General features: G+C 38.5%; 1 long non-coding RNA gene across 1 annotated transcript; it reads right to left on the reverse strand.

The window, feature by feature from the left end:
- Positions 1-733: 733 nt before the first annotated feature.
- Positions 734-8916, reverse strand: LOC125269482. Its single transcript, XR_007185118.1, has 3 exons — positions 8463-8916; positions 5543-5743; positions 734-1582 (listed from the first exon to the last, which is right to left on the reverse strand). It is a non-coding gene; the product is annotated as an uncharacterized LOC125269482 (long non-coding RNA).
- Between the last annotated feature and the right edge of the window lie 12350 nt (positions 8917-21266).

A 21266-nucleotide genomic window follows, 5' to 3' on the forward strand; every position in this document is an offset into this window, starting at 1 on the left:
CTCCTTTATTTGTCCACCGCCGGCACTGAACGTAGAGTTTAATAGCGCATAATCCAGCTCTAGTGATTAATTACACAAAAAGAGGGCAGAAGTGTTTAGTCAGCAGAGGCTCTACAGAAAAGCCTGTCAATTAATATGTCATTTACACCCCATTCAGCCTCCAAATGCATGTTTAAATTTGATTAAAGCCTGTCTGTTTAAGTGCTAGGCGGAGAAACGGGTGAAAAGGATTAGTGTCTGCCGCACAAAGCCAGTCCCCGAAGTGCTCTTTGACTCCTCCGTTGTCGCGGTTACAGCCGGGTCTGCATGGGGCCGATCTGATTGGAGGGCCCAGAGGGGAGGGGCCCCCGGTCACCAGGGCATTGTTAGCGCCGTCAAAGTGGCCTAAGAAGAATGGCTGATTATGCAGCTACATCCAGCGCTGCTAACAGGGAGCGGATTTGAATTTCTAACACAGCAGATGTTTGCTGAGCTCCTCCGTGGAGTGGGCATATACTGTTATGCTAATTTCGCAGTGTTTCCCTTCAACCCGGCCCGGAGTCACCAGAGCAAATGCACAGATCCCTCTGTCAAACTCATAATTGGCCATTATTGATATTAATTAACATTTTTTGCACCCCATCCCTGTTCCTTGACCCGGTATCTGTTAGTAAATCTAGCTATCGTGGGCCATTAGAGGCATCGAAATCCAAGGGACCTCAAAGCCATTTATCAGAATAGAACACGAGCCAATTAGTGCAGCGTGGAGACAGTCGTCTTGATTCGCTGCTGACTACTTTTTGATCACCATTATAAATTGCTAATAGGGCGTCGAGAGTGGCGGGGCAGTCTGCTGGGGGCAGAGGCAGGCAGGCAGTCTGTGACACGCCAGAAAGGCAGCGACGAGACCGGCCCATCAGACGCTATTTACTATGGAGCCCAGTGATGTCACAGCCCGTCGTGCTCCGCGGCAAGTTAATCAAACTAATGAGGCCCGCAGCATTCCACCAAGGGTTACGCTCCTCTCCGACAAAACAATACTGTGAAAAATCCTGAATCGCAACAGCACTTGATATTGAATAGTCCGACCCATTATTCTCCAATAAGGGCCGACGCTTAAAGTTTTTATCGCCGCAGATCAAGAGATCATAATAGGAGCATATTGACAGGTATTTTTCTTGCAAAGCTCCGAGGGACCGGCTGCAGCAGGAAAATATATCAGAAGCCTATCATCAGTGCTGGGATCTCCGGTGTAAAATCGATAGTGAAGCATAGAGGGCTGGAGTTTTCACTGCTCCTCTCCGTCATTTAAAAAGACTGCGGCGGCCCCCGGGGACTTAGTAACTTAGCAACCATGCAGTTTCTGCGATTAAGTATACAGTACCGTAATGCCATTGTTGTTTCCGCAGGCTTTTGTTGCAAATATTGATGCGAGAAGGGTGAAGATGAAATGGTTCGAGGATCACCCCTTAGCCTAGTTTACCTGTGCTCTCCTGAATCCAGCTCTACTGGAAGACCGTCAGACCGTCAGACCGTCAGTGAAGTGCCAAGCAATCACATCTCAGCCGTCCTCTACTGTCCCCTGCGTGATTATGCGCATTACCTGCAAGACAGTGCCATATAGAAAAGAGCAACCTTGAGCTTTACGTGAACAGCAGCCGCACTGAATGATGAAAATGATCTATTATGGCTGCACAATCAATTGAATAAATAATTACGATTACAAAATAGGCTGCCATGATTAACTAACTGCAACCGTCATCTGACCCACAACAAAAAAGATTCACCTGACAAGCATTGTCTGTCATTTTTGATTTACTAGATGTTGCGCAGATCACTTGAGTTACATATGGTGTAAAGGTGAGAAAGGCAAAAAAGGAGCATTGTCGATAGCGTCGTGATGTAGGAAGCACAGCTCACAAAGAAGTCTCAGATTAAGCAACTTTCTGTCGGTCAACACTGCAAATTTGTGTGAAAAACTTGAATACGAGCGAAATCCACATAGGGGAACTTTTTTCGCCCTCAAGTTAAACACAGATTCCTACTGAAATGAAAGGTTTAGTTTACTTTCAATGGAAAATTACCCCAAGCTTTATTCACCCTCAAGCCATCCTAGGTCTATATGACTTCCTTCTTTCTGATGAAAACAATCAGAGAAATATTAATAAACATCCTAATGCATTCAAACTTTATAATGGCACTGAACAGGGTTCATGAGTATGAGTGCTTCCATCCACATCCATGCATCATAAACATACTCCTTCTGAAGCGAATCGATGCGTTTGTGTAAGAAAAATATCCATGTTTAACAAGTTATGAAGTAAAATATCTCGCTTCCGCATGAGCCGCCTTCTGTATTCAAGTTACGATGAAAATATAAAACTCTTGCAGTTCAAAACGCTACATCCTACGCCTTCCCTATTCAACTTACAGAAAAAAACTTAACTGACGCAACGCCAGTTTACACTTCCTTCGTAACTTGAATACGGAAGGCGGTCTGGCAGAAGCTAGATATTTTATAACATATCTTGTTAAATATGGATATTTTTTTACACAAATGCATCGATTCACTTCAGAAGGCCTTTATTGACCCCCCCTGGAGCCGTGTGGAGTACGGATGGATGGATGTGGATGGAGGCATTTCTTCAGCTCATGAACCCTGTTCACTGCCATTATAAAGCTTGGATATTTATTGATTTATCTCCAATTGTGTTCATCAGAATAAAGTCATATACACCTAGGATGGCTTGAGGGAGAGTAAAGCTTGGGCTAATTTTCATTTGAAAGTGAACTAATCCTTTAATGGATTTTGCATGTGAAATTTTGCATAGAAATGTGACCACACCTTAAAGGCACAGTACTGAGGTTACTTATTCAAAACAATAACAAAGGTGTAGCTTGATGGTGCCGTGAATGAGCGTGGAATCATGGGAGTTGTCATCTTCACCTCCACAGCTGACGGGAAGCAATCCGACGGGACTCAGCCAGAAATTATGTTCATTAATGAACTAATGTATTAAAGTTTTATTAATGTTACTGTGGTATGAAGCAGGCAGAGAGCCTGGGGCATTTTACACTTATTATGCTTATATAACGCAAGTCGCCACTGCCGCAGCTTTCGCTTTGTCGTTTATTTTTATTTTACGATTAAAGTTACGATTAACACCGGCTTCCTTCTTCCCTGAACTTGAACATTGTTAAAGTTATGTTTGATCACTTAAATTCACATCATTTTATTTCATTCTAATGAAAAAGTTGCAAGTGCTGAATTACTACTCACAAAACCAGTCATAAGTCGCACGGGTATATTTGTAGCAATAGCCAACAATACATTGAATGGGTCGAAATTATCAATTTTTCTTTTATGCCAAAAATCATTAGGATATTGAGTGAAGATCATGTTCCATGAAGATATTTTGTAAATTTTCTACCGTAAATATATCAAAAAATTATGCATTAATATGCATTGCTAAGAACTTTAAAGGTGATTTTCTCAATATTTTGATTTTTTTTGCACCCTCAGATTCCAGATATTCAAATAGTTGTATCTCTGCCAAATATTGTCCTATCCTAACAAACCATACATCAATGGAAAGATTATTTATTCAGTTTTATTTATTATTTATCCAAACATTCCATGGTTTCTACTGAAGCAAAACCAGAAATCGAGGGTATGACGTCATTGAAAGGTGACACAATGAGACGGGGTGTTACACTGGTTAAAATATATGATTTCTCTGGATTTAAACAAATTATATAACATTGTTCTAGTGGTTTTTGGCTATTTTAATCCAAAAATTGTATATATTCTGCCTTAAAGGATTAGTCCACTTTTAAATACACTTTTCCTGATAAATTTACTCACCCCCATGTCATCCAAGATGTTCATGTCTTTCTTTCGTCAGTCGAAAAGAAATGAAGGTTTTTGAGGAAAACATTCCAGGATTTTTCTCCTTACAGTGGATTTCAATGGCTACCAACAGATTGAAGGTCAAAATTACAGTTTCAGTGCAGCTTCAAGGGCTTTAAACGATACCAGATGAGTAATAAGGGTCTTATCTAGCGAATCGATCGGTCATTTTCGAAAAAAATACAACCGTTTATGCTTTAGAAACAAAATATCGCCTTGAACGTACTTTCCGCTTCCGCATTCTTCATAACGCTTACGCTAAATGTTCTACGCCTTCCCTATTCTACTTACGGAACGAACGCGGCGCCAGTTTCGTTTTTTTCCGTGACTTGAATAGGGAAGGCGTAGGACATTCAGCGTAAGCGTTATGAAGAATGCGGAAGCGGAAAGTACGTTCAAGGCGATATTTTGTTTCTAAAGTATAAACGGTTGTATTTTTTTCGAAAATGACCGATCAATTCGCTAGATAAGACCCTTATTACTCATCTGTTATCGTTTAAAGCCCTTGAAGCTGCACTGAAACTGTAATGTTGACTTTCAACCTGTTGGTAGCCATTAAAATCCACTGGAAGGAGAATAATCCTGGAATGTTTTCCTCAAAAGCCTTCATTTCTTTTCGACTGACGAAAGAAAGACATGAACATCTTGGATAACATGGGGGTGAGTAAATTTATCAGGAAAAGTGTATTTAAAAGTGGACTAATCCTTTAAACAGTATACCACACTGCAAGCTAGTGATTCAACAACAGGAAAATTGCGTTAAACAAAAATAATAATCGAGATCACAACATCAAGGTCGTAGTCATGCAGCCCTAATGTCAACAGACAAAGAATTCATCCGTGTCTGTAGTCTTTTCAGAAGGTATAGATCCACAACTTTGTCCGTGAAATATTACACTTTTAAGAACCGTAATAATCAGGCCTACACATTAAATTCTACTAAGGTCAGAAAACCCCTGATGAACGTGGTTCGGCTTTATCAAAGCCTCATTTGTGGCGTTTAGCCTGGTCTCAACAGAACAGCTCGGCACGGCTGCGAACTGGTCCAGCGTACTGGAACTCCTCGACTGTGATTGTGTTTCTCTGCGAGACTTCTCCCGCGAGACTCTCTCACAGAGCCCAATTACAACTTTCATCATCAATCATCAGCGTTATTTATTCAGTAAAATGAATTTCTAATTAATAACTGATGAGCATTATGGCCTTGAAGACTGTAAAGCTATTAATTATGCCGGGCCATAGGGAATAAGCCTGTAAAGCAGTACCTGGCGGATCTCCTGTGCCATTAGTGTTACAGTAGCGAATGTTTACCTCCTCCAGGACTACAGTATTTAGCCTGTGCCCATTGAAGGATTATTGAGCTAATTAGATGTCTGTGACTGGCATATGTTTCCTCTTCAGTCGGAGCACCACTATAATAATGAACTATAACTGCGGGACAATGGCTTCCTCTGCCTCCGATTTCTCATAACGCCCAACTGCCAGGCCCAAGGGAGATGTTTAGCCCACAATAAAAGAGGATGTTTTAGACTTCCATTGTGTCTTTTGAGCGGTTAGCTCATTTTTACAGTGAAGATGGCTCTTTGTGCTGCCACATTAGGTGTCAAGGCCACAAGTGATGGGAGCGTAGTGTTTTTACTAGGCGCTGGTTACCTGAGCACCGGCCTTGTGGATAACAGATCGTATAAGAGGTGAAATGAGCGCAGCATTGAGGAGTTGTGTTGTGGTCTCAGTTCATCAGCTCCCTCCTCACCCAGAGCAGCGGTCCATGCCCAGCTCAGCAGTAATGATGACTTACAGACTGCTTTCAGACACCCCAGCATTTTTGTCCGTGAAGAAAATATAAAAGTGAAGCTAAAAACAAAACATTATGAGCTGCATGTAAGCATTCCTCAAATGAAGTAATGCAGCAGATGTGCTGGCACATGCGAAATAGCCTTATTTAGCAATCGACCAAACAGTTTGAGTATTCTGTAGTGGCTTTAAAAGAGTACACTCTTAAAAATAAAGGTTCTTTATTGGTTCCATGAATAACCTTCAACATTCATGGAACCTTTCCATTCTTTATAGTGAAAAGAAAAAAAAAAAGGTTGGTAACACTTGGTACACATTAATGTATTAACTTACATGAACTAACCATGAGCAATACATTTGTTACAGTATTTACTAATCTTCGTTAACGTTAGTTAATGAAAATGCAGTTGTTCATGTTAGTTCACAGTGCATTAACTAATGTTAACAAGATTTTAATAATGTATTAGTACATGTTGAAATTAACATTAACAAAGATTAATAAATGCTGCATAAGTGCAGTTCATTATTAGTTCATGTTAACTAATGAACCTTATTGTAAAGTGTTGCCAAAAAGATTTTTAGAATGTTCACACTAAGAGAAAAATTGTACTGTTCACTGAAAGGTTCTTTGTGGAATCCAAAATGGTTCTTTTATGGCATCACTGCAAAAATGGATTCTAAATCCATGTGACTGACTTTCTTGGGCTGAGAACAAAAAGAGCAATTTGGAAGAATGTTCATGCTGCTCTTTCCCATTTCAGGAGTGATCAGGGGTTGTCAAGTTCCCAGAAGACGAAAATGCAACACTGAAGCACAATAAAAGCACTATGAAAATCCATCCTCATGTGTAAAGAAGTGCATAGAATGATCCTAAATGTGAACGTACTGTACGACTATTTCCAAAATGTTCCTACGAACGATTTATAAACTGTCCATATATGCGCACAAAAATGGTGCTAAATGCATCTCACTTTATAAATCACAGTTCATCTTACAATGTGAATAAGCACATAAACTCCACCTACAGAAGACCCATATATATATATGATTATATATATGACCCATATTATATATGATTTCCTAATATATATATATATATATATATATATATATATATATATATATATATATATATATATATATATATATATTAGGAAATCATATATAATTATTGAATTACTTTCAATGAGGTAATTGTCATGAAGCAGTTGCTCATTTGCACATATAATAATATTACTAGTGCATATTGCGATTATCTATGTATCTTTACATTTTAATAAACAATGTCGGTTTATTTTAATTAATATATACACACTGAAAAATGCTGGGTTAAACAACCCAAGTTGGGTTGAAAATGGACAAACCCAGCGATTGGGTTAAATGTTTGCCCAACATGCTGGGTAGTTTTATTTAACCCAACTATTGTTTAAAAATTACTGTATTGCTTGCTAAAAATGAACCCAAAATATATTGGAAATAATATGTTTAATAAATTAACATATATTAATGTGTTTAATAAATAATAATTAAACATTAAACATTTATTAAATTGTTTATTAATAAATGTTCACCTTTTGATTATTATTGTTGCCTCTAGTAATTATGTGCCTGATTTTTATTTTCCAACCTATTTTTGTTTCATTTTAATCCAGCCATATAGTCATTTTAAGCAATACTTTTAGATTATTAAAACTACCTAGCAAGTTGAGCAAACATTTAACCCAACTGCTGGGTTAAAACAACACAATTGCAGGATTTGTACATTTTCAACCCAACTTGGGTTGTTTTTGCCTTTATAAATCTTGATTTGCTCTGCACGTTTGACGTAGAATGAAATAAATGGATTTTAGAAATATATGTGCATTTCATAAATGAAGCCCCAACACTCTAAAAAAATGTGACAAAAATTGTGTGTGACTTTGATAAAAAGAAAATGCTGGGTTAAAAACAACCAAGTTGGGTTAAATGTGGACAAACCCAGCAATTGGGTTGTTTTGACCAATCTGCTTTGCAGTTTTATTTAACACAACTATTGTTTAAAAATGACTATATGGCTGGATTAAAATGAACCCAAAATAGGTTGGAAATTAGAAATTATTAGAGGCAACAATAATAATCAAAAGGTGAACATTTATTAATAAGCAATTGAATAAATGTTCATTATTTAATTACTTTTTATTAAACTTAGTAATAAATGTTCTTTTATTAAACATATTTCCAACCTATTTTGGGTTCATTTTAAGCAAGCAATATAGTCATTTTTAAACAATAATTGAGTTAAATAAAACTACCCAGCAGCTTGGGTTAAACATTTAACCTGCTGGGTTAAAACAACCAATTGCTGGGTTTGTCAATATTTAACCCAACATTTTTTTTTTGAGTGAAATCTCCTGAAGCCATGCAATAGCTTTGTATGAAGAACAGTCTGAAATATTTGTCAAAAGACACTTAAAATCATCCCCTCTCAAATCTCATTTGAACATGACACAATTGGTGTGACAGTTTTGAAGGTTATCGGTCACTGTATTTTTTTTACACTTTTCAGTTTTTTTTTTGTTTTTTTTTTTTTTTTGCATAAAATCATATTTCTGTGGTGTGGAGCATGGAGAACATCCTATGCCTTCTAGTCAGTCAGTGCTGACATGAGCAGGAAACTGATGGATATGCCCTCACATTACTCTCAGAATGTAAAGAATGCTACAGAATGCTTATGTACGCTGAATATTAAGGTGAATATGTAGATGAGAGTCCTAATTGAAAGCAGAGGATCAATACTTACGCCCACAGCAGCGAACACACTCCTCTTTACCCTCAATCATGTGCCAGTCATTCATCTCTGGGTTAACCTCACGCCACACTAAAAACTAAGAGAGATTATCGTCTCTGTGCAGTGCATCCCAGTATCCAGTACAGAGGAATGAGAAACACAAGGGATGTCAAACTTTTGATGAAGAGCCATGAACAGATGTAATTCCTATATTTAAGAAATGAAAACCAGTCAAGCAGTGCTTCAATTTAGTCATTGTTACAATTCAGCACAATTTCTGCACGTTTGTGTCAAATTGTTTTTTGCATATCTTCATCTCATCTTGTGCAAATCTATTGCGCTACAAACGGAGATGGATGGAGTCATGCATGGCTGTTTTAGGCATCTAGAACAAATACAATAAATGTACATGAGTCTTATGCTGAATCGGAGCTCAGAGCTGTAATTTGCTCTCTTGGTTTGAGCAGGATGTCTTTTTACAAGGCCCAATATTCACCACCATCACAGTCTGTGTGTGTGTGTGTGTGTGTGTGTGTGTGTGTGTGTGTGTGTGTGTGTGTGTGTGTGTGTGTGTGTGTGTGTGTGAGAGAAAGACTGAAGTCCAGTAATAGATTCTTACCTACATCACTGTATGTGTCACTGTCTTCACTGAAGAAAACTGTCTAGACTATATTTTTGTGTTTATATAGGAACCGCAGTGTAAGGAATACTGAAGAGGATGGATGTTATTCTTTCTTCAGTCCAGTTCTGGTAAACAATAGAAAACTTTAAAAGAAAGACAAACAGAAAATACTCCTGTAAATACTAATCTTGCACAGACTAGCAGCACAATTTGAATACCATCAATGAACAGCACTATAGGGGCTTGTTCTCAGCTGTGCATGCACTGAAACTGATGCTCTCAAAATGCAAAAGTGTCCAAATTAACAGGGTTTGTTTCTTATTCTGTGCAGCCGATGTCATAAGCATATCCACAATGAGAAAGGTGTGGATTGTGAGGGACAAAATAGATTGATAGGCTATGTAACAAAGCAGTTTTCTTGATGCTGCTAAAAGTATCCAGAGTTAGAATTTGTTACGTTCTTCATAACTTCAAACTCACTACTTTATGCTCAACAAACATGTAATTTTTCTAAATAAACATAACTAAATATCTCTGAAGCGAGAAATATAATTTGATTAAAAAAAAAAATTACTTTTCTGTTTTGTTTGCCAATGCATGCAAAATTCCAGATTCTCATGATTTTTATATATATTTTAAACATTTTTTTAAATTTAATTATTAATATTAAATATTGTTAAAAAATATTATTAATATTATATAAATTAATAAAGACTTTTATGGCCTTCTAGAGTTTACTGAGGCACCCAATCAACAGTAATATATTTAGAAGGTTGAAGCTGTAATTGAATGTAATATGTTTATTAGAAAAACAAGAAACTTCAAAATTACTACAACAGAAAAACTGTATGAACTGTTGCTGTGTGTGTGCAGGGCTTGGCTATCCTTTGGCCAAATGCCTTCACTAATATAGTAAAACAACATGGCGACCAAATATATAGCCTACTACATATGACAGGATGTAGACAAAGCTAATATTGAATAGCATGCCTTTCAAGAAAAAAAAGCTTACCTGTGGCAGTACCATGGTTGTGATTTCAACATAATGGCTACATGTCATTGAAGGCTTTCAGTTTTTTGCCTGAAGTACAAACACTAGCTGCATGAACTTCATCGCTTCTTCATTAACATATTTACAGACATATCGCTTGATACTAAGTGATATAAATATTATAATTCATCTTTATTTGGAGTACTTCTATATTGCACAGTTTCTTAATATTAAGGCTAAAATCTGTTTTAATATAACTATTTGTAAGGATAGTATGATCAATGTAAAATATCAGTCTTTAAATGCAAGATATTTAAAGTGTACCAAAAGTATAATTGCAATAGTTCCACTTTAGCACAATCAGATATACTTCAGCATATCTTTAGTTGGACCACAGCACTATAACTAAAGTACATTAAGTAGAAAATTAGCCTAGTTGTTCCAATTTTGCAGACTTTAAGTAGCCTATATAATTTTAGTATACCAAAAGTACAATTGAAGGTTATGTATATTAAGCACATAAATATGTACACACTCTTAAAAATAAAGGTTCTTTACTGGCATCTATGGTTCCATGAAGAACCTTTAACAGCCATGGAAACTTTCCATTCCACAAAAGGTTCTTTACAGTGGAAAAAGGTTCTTTGGATTTTTAAAGGTCCCGTTTTTCATGGTTTTTTTGAAGCTTTGATTGTGTTTATAGTGTGCAATATAACATGTGTTCATGTTTCGCGTGTAAAAAAAAACACAGTATTTTTCACATAATTTACTTATCTGTATACCGCTGTTTCCACTGTCATAAAAACGGGCTGATGACTTCCTTGTTCTATGAAGTCCCTCCTTCAGAAATACGTAACGAGTTCTGATTGTGCCAGCGGTTCCTGTGTTGTGATTCGACAGCAGCTTAGCGCTCCTTGCCCGGAAAGGTCACGCCTCTTACCATAACGGGGAGATGCATGCGCTCAGTGTTATTGTAAACATGTCTTTAATTTTACCCTATCAATTTGAGCCGGAATCAGACCCGGTGATTGGACTGCGGGATGAAAATAACAGCGTTTCGACGACATGGCGACAAACACACTCTACAAACGCAACTCTTGTGGATTCCTGTGGGCGGAGGTTAGTCAAAAAACTGTTTTAGTGACGTCATTAAAGAAGGAAGTAGAGGGATGTAGTCCAAACTGGCCGTTCGATGTAGGCGACTTCTGTTAAATAAAATATCTCGCTTGGCATTGAACTTTGAGCTTTAAAATTTTACAGATTTTATTTATACTCTAACAACAACATTACACACTAACTAAAGTTTAAAACATGGGATCACGAAGAACGGGACCTTTAAAATGTTCTTTATACTAAGAAAAATATGGTTCTTTTAAGAACTGATCCCTGAAAGGTTCTTTGGGAAACAAAAATGGTTCTTTCTATGGCATCACTGTGAAAAGCCCCTTTTGGAAGCTATATTTTTAACAGTGTAAATGTATTTGTAGTATACTTAACATAAAATAAATGTATTTCAAATACATTTTGGTACATTTATCTTTCACTAGGGTTAACTTGTGGTAATCATAGTCCTTATTTAGCAAGACGTAAACCGCTTAAAAATTCACGTTTGTGACTTTTTATGGATTAGAGATAAAAATGTGTTTCTATGCATTAAGAGTTCAACTTTATTTAAGAACCTCTTTTTAAAATTCTGTCATCTGTTGACATTGTTCCGATCAAATTTGTTTCCAAACCATGGTCAGGAACATGCATATTGCACTTTTTATAGGCTATACATATACATTACACACTTCCATCACAAATCTCATGCTTTACATTTCTGCTATTCAAACTATTGCGATTGATTTATAGCCTTTTTTTTTCTTTTTTAGAAATGTTATTCAACTTCTATCCATTTAAGTGAAATAATCTATGGCAGCAATCTAGCAACAGACATTTTGTAAAATCTATTTGCAATCATTTTAGATGAAGCCCCGGCCGTTTGTCTTGGGAGAGGAGAGGAGTAAAGGATAATTGTCTGTAGTCCAGTAAAACCCAGCATAACTGCCACCACACTTGAGTGAGCTTACAGCCGGCAGCTCCCAGGGCCTGGGGAAGATAGAGCAGTTAATGTTCCCTTTTATTTTAGAGGATGTGTCACTTGTATCTCAGATTTATACCATGATACAGCAATTTCGTCCAAACAGATGGATAATAGTGTCAACGAGAGGAGAAGGGAGAAGACGGCGTTTCTTTTATCGAGTTTAGCGCAGATTGTTTGGAGGAGACGATCCAGGCCGTTCTCTCTTTCCCTCTTAATCTCCCTAATCTCAGCGGCATTAAGCTTGATCATTTTTGTTTGAAGGAGCAGAACGTGGCGGTAATGGCGTCCTAATAGCCAGCGCTGGGGACACAAATCCGCCGGCCCTGTTTTCTGCTGTGCCTCCATAAGCACCCCTGATTTATTGCTCTCTTTATGACAGAGAGGAAAATGATGTGCTGCAGGTATATATCAGCGCAGAAAAGGAAATTGAACGCAGATATCATCTTGTCAGATGGTTAATGCTCTTCCCCCTGTCACATTCAATAGCACCAATTTGGAGAATCCTGCAGAGGTAAAAAGAAGACAATTAACAATGACAGAGTGGTAATGGATGAGCCCATAAAATGAGGCTGCGGGCTGCAGGATGCTTTGTATGATTTCCACATGAGATAGAGCCACGGGTACATGCTAGCTACCCCGGCATTAACTCGGGCCCCCCCCCCCTCTCGCCCCCGTCGGCGTGAAAACAGACCGTATATCGCTGGTGAAAGGGTCATGGGATGCAGTCGCTCTCCTCTGAAGGCACTGCGTTGCACGTTGCTTCACGCGAAAGCTATGTAATTACCATAATTATCGAGCACTTGTGGGAATCAGTGGGTTTGGTAAGTCTATTTGCCGTTACATCGATTTCCAATGGCGTATCACCTAAAACATCAACTCGCCGTAAATCCATGTGTCAGATGTTATGGGATGGATCTAGTATGAGGGCTAAATTATATGAAGGTCAGGCAGTATTTTAACTCCCACTTTGAGGCTGCAACAGACTGCAAACTGCCGTATCATTTTAGTTCCTCTTCTTAAATGCTCTGCAATCTTGTTTCATTTTTGAACAGCAAAATGGTGCCTTCTGTTAGCAATGCTCAATGCTAGCAAAATATGCAACACACTATTTAATTCCTATGAATCCAAATGAAAATTGTCCCATAGTTTACTCACCCTCAAGCCTGCCAAGGTGTATATGACTATCTTCTTTCAGACAAATATAATCGGAGATGTATTTAAAAGTATCTTGGCTCTTCCAAACTTTATAATGGTAGTGAATGGAGAGCCCAATTTTGAAGCCAAAAAAAGCACATCCATCCATCATAAATATAATCCATACGGCTCCAGGGGGTTAATAAAGGCCTTCTGAAGTGAAGCAATGTCATTTTGTAAGAAAAATATCCATATTTTAAACTACATAAAGTAAAATAACTAGCTTCCGGCAGATTTGCGCGACAAGAGTAACCCGTGACGTGATGTATGACGTAGGATGTAGGAGTATCGCAAGCTTCGACGCCTCTCGTGGTTCAAACAAATAGGGCTGGACAACAAACTCAAGCTACTCTTCTCTTATATCGAAATCCTCTGACATTTCTCTCTAAAAATTCTCTTTTTAGACTTCTGATTCATAACCGTTGTTTTGTTTTGCTCAATCCTCTGCGCTTCCGCGTTTGTCAATGCGCATGCGTCAGGTCAGAGGTCACTATTCCACTGCAAATCAATGCGTACGGCCATCTGCCGGAAGCTAGTTATTATAGTCAACAACGTTTTAAATATGGATATTTTCTTACAAAAACCCATATCTTCGCTTCAGAAGGCCTTTATTAACCCCTGGAGCCATATGGATTATTTTTATGATGGATGGATGCATGTTTTTGGACTCCAAAATCGCGCCCCCCAAGCTTGGAAGAGCCATGATATTTTTAAAAATATCTCAGATTGCGCTCGTCTGAAAGTCATATACACCTGGGATGGCTTGAGGGTGAGTAAATCATGGGATAATTTACATTTTTGGGTCAACTAACCATTTAAGGTAATTTCTTGCATTTATAAAAATGAGTTTTGCATGTGTATTGCAAAGAAAAAGTAAGGTGTTTATAGCAAGCATATTGATTCCACATTAAACAACGGTAAATATGTCATCAGACCTCAGAATGGACTGCATTTTAGTGCCTTCAAAATAATGTCTCTTTTTCTGAGTCAAGTCTGAAAGTACTTTCTCACAATTTGGAGGCCAAAATTTGAGAGTTTTCCATTGAAAACCCCACATTGGTTTATCAGAATGGAAAGGTCAAGCTACTTCTACATGTGAGGCGACAGTGTCAGTCATCTCTAAATATATGATGGTAAGTTAGAAGCACTCGTAGATCTAGATTGTCAGAGTTAAAGTAAAAAATGTGCCCTTTCAGAGGTGAAAAATGCTGAAGAACATTGCGAGCGATGATAGGCCTGGCATTTCTCTGTACCATGATGCCTCTAAAAATGTTTTAGAAGAGTCTCCATTTGAGCTCCAGCGAGGTTTAATGACTTTTCTGCTCCAGAGAAGCTTATTGTTCCTGTCTAACAATTTACGGCAGGCTCCAGTGCGCCGGGGATGGAGGGCGAAATGTGTTTTGTGATTTAAATGGTAATTCCGTTCAAATCAACATATTTTTGGCACCTCATGACCTTTTCGTGAAATGAATTCATGCCACTCAACTTTGTCTTGTGGCATTTAAGAATCACAGAGCCAAAAGCTAATTGCCAGAATTCAACTGCTCATGGAGCGTCTCGTTGTTCGGGCCATGGCGCCGCACCCGATGCCATTCTTTAATTTGATTTTAATGTGTCCCTCACGCCGATGGCGGCATGATGACTTTGATAATGATACAGTTGTCATCATCCCACAGTGAACTCTAATACCAGGACATGTTAATTGCTTTTGTGACATTCAACTCATTATGGTCCGTATCATCCTTCGCGCCCTCCTTATGAGGAAACAGCGAGGGTCTAAACTGCAAGCCACACTTACACTCCAAAAAATCTTGGGTTATTTTTTCTACCCAAGTCCTGGGTTGAGCCTTTTTTTGGGAGGTTATTTTTCCAGTGTTTTGGTAGTTTTTGTGTACCCATACCCAGGGTTAAACGTAACAACCCAGTGTTTGGGTAGTTTTTGTGTTACCTAGCTCCTGGGTCAGACATAACAACCCATTGTTTGGGTAGTTTTTGTGTTACTCTGATCTTGGGTCAGACGTAACAACCCAGTGTTTGGGTAGTTTTTGTGTTATCCAGCTCCTGGGTCAGACATAACAACCCAGTGTTTGGGTAGTTTTTGTGTTACTCTGATCTTGGGTCAGACGTAACAACCCAGTGTTTGGGTAGTTTTTGTGTTATCCAGCTCCTGGGTCAGACATAACAACCCATTGTTTGGGTAGTTTTTGTGTTACTCTGATCTTGGGTCAGACGTAACAACCCAGTGTTTGGGTAGTTTTTGTGTTACTCTGATCTTGGGTCAGACGTAACAACCCAGTGTTTGGGTAGTTTTTGTGTTATCCAGCTCCTGGGTCAGACATAACAACCCAGTGTTTGGGTAGTTTTTGTGTTACTCTGATCTTGGGTCAGACGTAACAACCCAGTGTTTGGGTAGTTTTTGTGTTACCCCGATCTTGGTTCAGAAATAACAACCCAGTGTTTGGGTAGTTTTTGTGTTACCTAGCTCCTGGGTCAGACATAACAACCCATTGTTTGGGTAGTTTTTGTGTTACTCTGATCTTGGGTCAGACGTAACAACCCAGTGTTTGGGTAGTTTTTGTGTTATCCAGCTCCTGGGTCAGACATAACAACCCAGTGTTTGGGTAGTTTTTGTGTTACCTCGATCTTGGTTCAGACATAACAACCCAGTGTTTGGGTAGTTTTTGTGTTACCCAGCTCCTGGGTCAGACGTAACAACCTAGTGTTTGAGTAGTTTTTGTGTTACCAAGCTCCTGGGTCAGACGTAACAACCCAGTGTTTGGGTAGTTTTTGTGTTACCCCGATCTTGGTTCAGACATAACAACCCAGTGTTTGGGTAGTTTTTGTGTTACCCAGCTCCTGGGTCAGACGTAACAACCTAGTGTTTGAGTAGTTTTTGTGTTACCCCGATCCTGGGTCAAACATAACAACCCAGTGTTTGGGTAGTTTTTGTGTTACCCAGCTCCTGGGTCAGACGTAAAAACCTAGTGTTTGGGTAGTTTTTGTGTTACCCTGATCCTGGGTCAGTCGTAACAACCCAGTGTTTGGGTAGTTTTTGTGTTACCCAGCTCCTGGGTCAGATGTAACAACCCAGTGTTTGGGTAGTTTTTGTGTTACCCAGCTCCTGGGTCAGACGTAACAACCTAGTGTTTGGGTAGTTTTTGTGTTACCCCGATCCTTGGTCAGTCGTAACAACCCAGTGTTTGGGTAGTTTTTGTGTTACCCAGCTCCTGGGTCAGACATAACAACCTAGTGTTTGGGTAGTTTTTGTGTTACCCAGCTCCTGGGTCAGACGTAACAACCTAGTGTTTGGGTAGTTTTTGTGTTACCCTGATCCTGGGTCGGATGTAACAACCCAGTGTTTGGGTAGTTTTTGTGTTACCCCGATCTTGGGTCAGATGTAACAACCCAGTGTTTGGGTAGTTTTTGTGTTACCCCGATCTTGGGTCAGATGTAACAACCCAGTGTTTGGGTAGTTTTTGTGTTACCCAGCTCCTGGGTCAGACGTAACAACCCAGTGTTTGGGTAGTTTTTGTGTTACCCCGATCTTGGTTCAGACGTAACAACCCAGGGATTGGGTAGATTTTGTGTTACCCTGATCTTGGTTCAGACGTAACAACCCAGTGTTTGGGTAGTTTTTGTGTTACCCCGATCTTGGTTCAGACATAACAACCCAGGGATTGGGTAGATTTTGTGTTACCCTGATCTTGGTTCAGACATAACAACCCAGGGATTGGGTAGATTTTGTGTTACCCAGCTCCTGGGTCAGATGTAATAACTCAGTGTTTGGGTAGTTTTTGTGTTACCCAGATCCTGGGTCAGACATGACATAATCCAAAAAAGTGACAAAAAAGTGATGTGAGTCACCTAAATGAGTGTTGCAGTCTTTCCGCGTGATGAAAAATGCCTTGAATAAAATTCTATGATTTTAATAAAAAAGATACAGAATATAAACACTTAGGATATTAAAATGTGTTCTCAGAATTGTACAGTGATTATTTTTGGACAGGTTATAAAGTCAGTCACAGCATTTTTCGGCTACGAGTGAAACGCAGGCGGCGGTCTGAAGTTATCAGTTCCCCCGCCGAACGCGAGCCATCTCCGGCACGAGATCCAGCGCTGTTTCCATGGAAACAGGATAACAGAGACTGGTTGATTACACTTGAATTTTTACTTCTAATATTTGTTAAACAAGCTTAAATGTAGTTAATATGTATTAAAAGCGGTATAAAATATGCTATACTATAAAATATGATAGAAAATAAAGGAATTATCATGCAAACCAGTGGCTGCGTGGAGTATTTAAAAAAAGTTTAGAGGATTTAAGTTAATCCGTAAACACTGAATCAACCAATTATGCTGGATTAAATAAATGACCCAATTTGCTGGGAAAAATTAACCTAACATGTGTTCTGTCCTAAATTTACCCAGCCCAAAACAACCCAAATTGGGTTGGTTTTAACCCAGTGTTTTTTAGAGTGCAGTTTTGTATGGTATCTGCAAGAAGGAACATAACAAGTCTTCTTTTAAGAGGATTTTGAAGCGCTCACCCCAAAGGGCAGTAAATGGAAAAGTGACATGGCTCGTGCTCTTGTCTATTTAACTTATTCAGTTCTTCTGTTATATATATTCTGCCTGGAACAGCGAGGTTATTTTCCTCCAGGGTTCACAAGGCCAAGCTCTTTCATTTCAACAGAAAATTGTTTCTTAGGATTTCAATCTTTGGCTGCTCGATATGACAAAACACAATATCAAGAACACTTATGTTTCTTATCTGCCATATTTTCAGGGAATAAATAAAAGATCAGTGTAAATCTGAGTCGAGAGACGTGCGAGGTGAATCGGAGAGGGTCGTACTCCGAGAATGCCGGTTTGGCCCGACAGGACCGGGTCGGAATTACCTCTGCTCAGCAAACCAGCGGCTCGTTTGTCATCCTTGAAAATCAATTAGTAGGTCGCTGATAGCAGAGAGCAGATGGAATCTCCTTCCTGTGTGGAGCAGAGCAGAAAATATGCATCCTTCACTATCTTTTCTCTCCACGAATATATAGGGATTCTCTACACAACCAGCTGTGGTATGAAGCAGGCCTCTGATGAAAAGAGAGTGGACTGCACAGCATCTCTTGAAAAGCTTTGTTGTTCCGAAACACCAAATATTTCCCCTCTTAATTTCACACAACATCCATATGACTATTTTGAGGGCGTATTATTCTTAACTGAACAGATGTGTCAAGCGAGGGAGAGATGGTAAGAAAAAATGAGTTTGAAGTACTGGAAAAGTGAATCTTTCTACGAGTGAAAGTGAGGCGAATATCAAGATGGATTCATATCTAATCACTCCATCTGCCTGAGAGAAGTCCTCAATAAAAAAGCGATTGTGCCGCAAACATGAAAAAGCGTCTTTGAGCGCGCAGCTCGCAAACTCTTTAAATGGATGGGAATTCAAAACACACAAAATGATTTTACTGACAGTGCACTAGCAAAGATGTCAAAGAAAATAAATGTCGTCTTTCGCAGCATGATGTAGTGAGGAGTTTGACTCCGAAATGAAACGGGGGGTGGGCTACTGAGCGCCCACCTCACAAGTAATTCACCAACACTTGATCTACATCATATTTGCTGGGAAAGGTTCAAATGTCCTATTGACGGGTTATTTTTTCTGGAGCGCCAGGGTGCTGTCAGAGGTCAGAGAGAGGCGCGGTGTATGGGAATCAGGTGCCACTGTCCTGCTGACAGTGATGCATTGCTGCGCTCAGGGGGTCACGTATCTGTAAACATGCATTATAAAATCCCAAAGACAAATGCGAGAGACTGACCTGAGAGAGGGAATGTGCGCGTGTCAAGGGGCAGAGATAGCGCTCTTGTTGCAAATGAAGAGGGTCAAGTAATCAAGCTCAGTTGGGCTTGTGTGTCACTTCCATTATCTAATACTGTCTGAAATGATCAATGAGCTAAAATAAAATGATCACAAGCTAAAATAGGCTCCCTAATGAAAATGGACTGTGTTTTAACACATTCTTCTCAATGTCTCACCGTGTCAGAGCGGACGGGCCACGGGCAGGGCGATACCGCGGGCCGCTAACAGCCTATTTCAGCCGAGCACACGCAGATGCTCTCTCACGCTCACTTGAGCAGGGTCACTTAACCATTCAAGTGGCATATCCACTGACCGGCAATCTCTCCACACAAATAACACTGGCTACAACCAATAACTACACATTTCTACCTGCGTAACCATGACCCCTTTACTCCCAACTCCAGAACAACGCCAGAATAATGGGTATTAAAAAGTGGAAAGAAACTGAAATTTATGCAACGACAAAATCATCATTTTAAATAGGCAGCGGCTATGTGCACTACATGTAATCAGCAACAAAAAGTATTTTCTTTGCACAAAGTGTGAATAGTTGTTAGTGCAAATAGTGGCAGATATTATTTGCACCTCAGTGTACTATATTATAAAACAGTATGCAATGAGTGTTAGGATTTCAACCCGATCAAATGCATATACTTCATCTGCTTATTTTAAGTTTTTAAACTTATGATATTAATATTTCTGAAGTCTGTTTTTTTTTTTTTTTTTTTTTTTTTTTTATAAGATATAGTCAGGTGAAGGTAACATTCCAGAGCAATTTAAGCTGTATTTTAAAGTAAATTCACAGGTTCACCTTCACTTAACTTATCAATTTTCATCTTCCTAAAATTCTCACTTGTAGAGGTCTATACTCTATATGATTTAGGGGTATTAAATTATAGAATGGTTTATCCCATCAAAATTAGCAAAAATAAATAATAATTTTATTGCTGTCTTGTAATTGTTATTTTTTTGATGTTTATGCATAGGCTACCTTATAAGGTTTGTTTCTGGAGTACATTATTTTTGATATATGTTGTAATCAACTTGCTACATGTATTTGTAATTTAGTTTTTTCTTTAATTCTTTTAGTTTCTTTTTATTGTTGTTTAGGTGGAGACTTTAAATAAGCCCTTTTTGGGATTTCTGCCCTATATGGATTGTACTTTGTTTATTTTATATTTGTGCAAATAAACTAAACCAAACCAAATGATAACATACTCAGTGTCAATGATTATATTTATTAAAATGGATGCTGCTTTTTTGATACATTACTTGTCCCTGTCCCTAAGTCCCTCCCCTAAACCAACTCCCAACCCTACCCATTAAACAACTTATTTATCCTACACCGTTAAATACCATTAGGCACTTTCTGTATTTCCACTTTTTGAATATTCTCTTAAAAGATACATTATGTAACTTATGTAACATAAAACACTACTAGGCTTGATATATAACCAGTTTAGATGGAAAGAACCTCAAGCTGACTAGCTGAAGATGTTACTGTAGCTTTACCCATTAATTGACACATATTTCCTTGAAAATAAATGTAAGCACAGCACTACAACCATTATGAAATAACCCTTCACAATTATAGATAATGCTTTACAAACTCAGAGCTACATGTGGCAATTTATCTGTTAAAATACCTTATACTCACTTGTTGAGAAATAAAAATGCTATTTAGGCATCGCTTACATTAGAAACTCCTCAGTTCTCGCCATCTTCAAAAAGTCAAGCCTTATTCTCGTTTCATTACGAGCTCTGTCACACTGTAAAACCGAACAGTGAAAATAATTAAATAAAATGAGTTTGTTTCACTCAAATAATAATGAAAGTTCATTGTACTTAATAGGAAAAAGTTGCATGAACTCAAAATTTCATTGTAGTAAGCTGAACTTAATATGATTGAGTTGAGCTGAGGCAGATTTCTAATTCCCAGCATGCTTTGCGTCAGACCATATAAATGTTGAAATTAAGTGTTATTTTGTGTGTTTTTGCACAAGATTAACATATGGAGATATAAGTTAATGTTTAATGTTGTGTTGTGTTGGGATTCAGGGGGGTTCTGT

This window comes from Megalobrama amblycephala, linkage group LG6, assembly GCF_018812025.1.
Source record: "Megalobrama amblycephala isolate DHTTF-2021 linkage group LG6, ASM1881202v1, whole genome shotgun sequence".
NCBI lineage: Eukaryota > Metazoa > Chordata > Actinopteri > Cypriniformes > Xenocyprididae > Megalobrama > Megalobrama amblycephala.